This window comes from Marmota monax, unplaced genomic scaffold (assembly GCF_021218885.2).
Source record: "Marmota monax isolate L192 unplaced genomic scaffold, Marmota_monax_Labrador192_F-V1.1 WCK01_AAM20220418_F8-fsc00107, whole genome shotgun sequence".
Lineage (NCBI taxonomy): Eukaryota > Metazoa > Chordata > Mammalia > Rodentia > Sciuridae > Marmota > Marmota monax.
In genome coordinates, this window is record NW_026693761.1 from 625,758 (window position 1) to 630,643 (window position 4,886).

At 40.8% G+C, this 4,886-nt stretch overlaps 1 long non-coding RNA gene across 1 annotated transcript; it reads left to right on the plus strand.

Annotated features, from left to right (window-relative positions):
- Positions 1 to 200: 200 nt before the first annotated feature.
- Positions 201 to 3,416, plus strand: LOC124103955 (uncharacterized). The gene is made up of 3 exons (XR_006855333.2): positions 201 to 470; positions 1,429 to 1,525; positions 3,228 to 3,416. It is a non-coding gene; the product is annotated as an uncharacterized LOC124103955 (long non-coding RNA).
- The last annotated feature ends 1,470 nt before the right edge of the window (positions 3,417 to 4,886 follow it).

The following is a 4,886-nucleotide window of genomic DNA, read 5'->3' on the forward strand; positions in this document are numbered from 1 at the left end:
TCATGCTTTAAGCTTGCAATATACCTGAGGCTGTCTCATGCAGAAGCTCTTAGGCTATCAAAATGCTGAGAAAGCTTTCCAGGCTGCAAGAATTGAGTGCAGTATTCATTTATTAACTATGAACTATGGACCTAACCTTTGCCAGGTGCTGAGTTAAATTCTCACCCACGTGGAACTCGAATCCAGTAAATCTAAGGAATAATTATGTAAAGTGTGGTTTATGCTTCTTGTGGGTGAGGCATCATGTCTTAACACTCAGTTTTGGAACGATCTTTAGGGAGACGGCTGTAGGAGAAGGTAAGAATAATAATCCTGAAGTTCGAAAACCAGACCCAATTCATCGTGATGATGGGATCGACTCTGGAACTCTCCCAGGATGGGACAGCTAAGTTCACATGCCATACCATGTGTGACCACAGTCACCTCCTGACGTGTTATCACATTTCAGGGCCTATACTCTGGCCCACAGGGTAAGTGTGGATAATGACGTGTATTCATGTATATTTTCCTGACTGCTGTTTTGGCCATTGTTTATATACATGCTGCATGGGGGAAATATGCCTGACAAGAAAGTCAACTAAACACTGTTAATATTAATAATGACCTTCAGGCTTGAAGCCTGATATCCAATGGGAGATATGAGTTGTGAAGGGTTAACCAAGTGAGTTTTCAAGAGGGACAGTCTCCTCTAATGTGTTCTTAGGTAAGTAGAGTGGTCTTCCCACAAACTCCCGACGCATGCAAATCTAGCATTCTTTGCCAGCCTTGAACAACAGCCACTCTAAGAGGATTACATCCCATTGCACGCTTGTGCGGGGGAGAAGTCACAGTTGCATGGGTTGGCCTGCAGCCATTTTCTGGGTTGAGTCCTATGATTGACATGAACAAATAGTTCCTCTAATGGCAACACAATTAGGTACCATGGCTGCTGTGTGTGGGACACGCGGCCCAGAGTCTGACGGAGGTGTTCAGGAGGCTGGGACTGGTGAGGCTGCTTTTGCAAGGTGTTCCTCCTTGGCTCCTGTTAAACCTCTTCTTTACAGTCTGTCAGGAAGATAAGCTTGATATTGAGAAAGACTTCACTGAGTCCCACTCAAGCAACGAGGTGGTAATTTAACACTCTGGCAACCAGCTTTGGACTCCTTAACTGAAGGATGTTTGGTAAATCTCAAGAGACGGAAAGAAGCCCAGAATACTCTCAAAGTCAGTCTGTAACTGAACTCTGCTTGTAGCAAATCTAGAAGAAAGAACCAAGTTGCTAAATTGGTTTTCTCCTGCCAAACACTCCTCAGGCATTCAAGATAGAAAAGTAAAAACAGGAGTGAGGGCCTGTGGAAGGCTTAAGAGTTGGTCCTAGGGGGATGTCAGGGTATTGCTTAAAAGGATTTTGTTGCAATTTTCCACTATTGTTTTATTTTTCTTCTAAAGGCAGATCCAACATTTGAATCCCTTCTTGGTCATGCAAGACACCCATTCTTCCTGTGGAATCTTGCTCATGGTCAAAGGGGAAACGAATGATCACCAGGTGACTTTCCTTTAGAGTTTACCTTTATCTTCTGCATGTTTGACCTCTGACAACTACCTTTCCTAATTTAATAAACATACAGAATTACTTTGTCTAAGAATGACCTTGGGGTCAGAGTTTGTTTTCTTTAATAAGATTACAAAACTTCTGGACTAGGGCTGTAGCTCAGTGGTAGAGCACTTGCCTTGCATGTGTGAGGCACTGGGTTTGATCCTCAGCACCACATAAAAATAAAATAAAGATATTATGTCCATCTATAACTAAAAAAAAAATTTTAATTACAAAACTTCTTAAAGTTGAGAGAGAATTTCCTTCATGTGATAAAAAGTTCCTGAAAGGTGTTCAATTTTTTAATGCAATGACTTGAGCATAATATTTTCATCTTTATTAAAGTACTAGTGTATAATTTTAACTATTCTTCATTTGACAGTTGATAGCCATAGGAAATATTAGAGTATGTGCTAGTCTCAGTTCCCCTTAAAGATGGGAGAATTTATTTTAAAATATTCTGGTATTATTTTTAAATTTTGTTTTACCCCAGATATCCAAATATAGCTGTATATTTTAAATTATATACAAAAGGGCAATATCAAAACAGCTCCTCAAATTTGTTTTATTAGAATGGCATATGAATTCCAAATATATGTATAAAAGCCACACTTGCAATAACAGCTGATTTAGAGGTGATTTTTTTAAAAATGTGTGTGGTATAGTAGAATTCTTTGCTTTATAAAATAGCTTTCTACAGAGTTGATTTAAGTAGCATTCCCACCCATTTTGTTTAACAGAGGATTACGAATACAAAAAATTCCTAAGGACTTTGACGCACATTTAGCTTCTTAAGGACATTTCTATGGAGTGAAGTAAGGCATTTTTATGGTTGTCTTCCATTCACTTGTTTATTTTTAAGGTATTCTTTATGTGCTGGAGTTTGGACCTAATGCTAAGCATGCTATTATAAGCACACTACCTTGTTCTTTGAGATTTGGGGGAAAAGATGAAATGTTGGCTGAATTCACTGTTTAGCAGGCTAAGGATAAGGTAAATGATGCCCAGTTTGGGGGAGCGCATGGGGTGGCATCTAAATCAAACTGGGGAGAAGCATAGGCTTCTTAAAAGCATTGGGAGATTCATTTTGAAGGATGAGCATCAGTTAACAGTTGAAAAAGGAGAAAGAAAATTCTAGTTGTAGAGAACAGCATGTAGAAACCCTCCTTGGGATGTGACACATCAAAGGCTGTGTGCAGTGGCCCATGTCTGTTATCTCAGCTACTTGGGAGGCTGAGGCAGGAGGATTGCGAAGTTCAAGGTTAGCCTCAGCAACTTAGTGAGACCCTGTCTCAAAATTTTAAAACAAAACAAACAAACAACAACAACAACAACAACAAAAAACTTAAAAAAAGATTGGGAGTGTAGCTCAGTGTTAGAGCATCCCTGGCAGCCCCCAATACCAAAATAAACAAACAAATAAAAAAAACCAAAAAACATCATGACATCAAGACACACTTTTGGGGACCTTCATGTATGATTGAGAAGGTGAACTTGGAAAAGTGATGGAAGATAATCTCTCTTGGTTTAATACCTATTGACTGGTTATGCTTTCTCCATTTCCTTAGCCATTTCCTATTTTTTTACCTAAATTCTTTAGAGTTTACAAAGACTGTGTCATTGAGCTTCTCCTCTGTCTGTTCTCATGCCACAGTGATTTCATTCAGTCTTTTGACTTTGCACCTGTAAGGACCCAGCATTCCTCCCCTCTGGAGGGTCGGCAACAAGGCACCACTTTGGAAGAAGAAAGCAACTCTCACCAGACAATTGAAACTCGCAGTGCTCTGATCTTGGATTTCCCAGCCTCCATATCCATGAGAAAATAAATTTGTTTTATAAATTACCCAGTCTCAGGTGTTTTGGTATAGCAGTACAAAATGAACTACCATAGAAATTGGAATAAGACAGCTCTCGGTTGATGGATAAGCCAATAGCTCCCAAATGTAGATATTCCAATATAAATATTATCTTTTCAACACTTCTATTTGGGTACGTAGAGGAGACTCAAAGTGTCCAAAATGATTCTGTTTACTTCCCCTGTTAGCTTGCTCCATCTACAGCTTTCCCCATTTCAGTGGATAGCCACTCCCTTCTTCCAGTTGCTCAAGCCAGAATACTATGAGCTGTTATACTTTATTGAGGTGAAATTTACAAAACATGAAACTTATCATTTAACTATTTAAAAGTATACAATTAAGTGGCTTTTAGTCCACTTTTAATGGTACCAGCACCAATGCTATTCCAGAATATTTTTATTATCCTCCAAAGCATTCCCTTAACTGTGAGCCATGGGGCCCCCATCCCTTCATCTCCCCAGCCCCTTCAGGAGGCATTAGTTGACTTTCTGTAGCTATGCCCTATTCTGGACATTTCATATACATAGAATTATATAACAGATGGCTTTTTGTGTCTGGCTTCTCTCACTTAGCAAAGTGTCTTCAACTTTTATCCATATGATAAATGGGGCGTGTGTAACTACCCTCTTGCCCACCTCAGGTGCAATCTGTTGGGAAATCCTATGGAATACCCTGGAATGTAATTCCTTCTCAGTCTCCACTGTTGCTACCAGGGTGTGAGCACTCTCACATCTGCCTCATGACTGCAGCCTGCCCCGTTGGTCTCCCTGCCGTTAGTCTTGGCTCCCCACAGCGGGTTCCCAACACAGTACTCTTTTAGAAGCCTGTCAGAATAGGCTACTCCCCAGCTCAGGCTCTGAGGTGGCTCCCCATTTCACTCAGAGTCAAAGCCAGAGTCTCTACTGTGTCACACAAGGCCTTTGGGATCCTCATGACTTTCCAAAGGGCTGATGAGGTAGCACTTCCAATGCAGACTGACCTACTCTCCTCCTTGCCTGCTGAGCCACACAGCCTTCTTGCTATTCCTCCAATGTTGCAGTGGCCTGTCACAAGGATGTTGCACTTACTCTTTCCTCTACCTAGAAGCCAGCCCACTTGCTTCCCTCAGCCTCTTGCTCATGGATCTCCTGTTCCCGACACCTATGCTGACCTTCTCCACCATTGGATATGGTACCATAGTCTTCCTCCCGACATCCCTCTCTCCCTTGCTCTTGTACATTTTCCTAGAACATGAATCACCCTCTCACTTGTCCTTCTTTCTTCATTTCTTGTGTGTGTATTTCCAACTCCACAGAATGGAAATCTTTGTTTTTTCATTGACGTATCCCAAGAGGCTAAAACTGTGCTTGGCACATAGCAGTTGCCTAACAAAGAGTTGCTGACTTGAATAAACTAATAAAAATAAAAATCACGCAATATTTCTGGGAGTAACTACATTTATTGGTCTTTTTATGTGC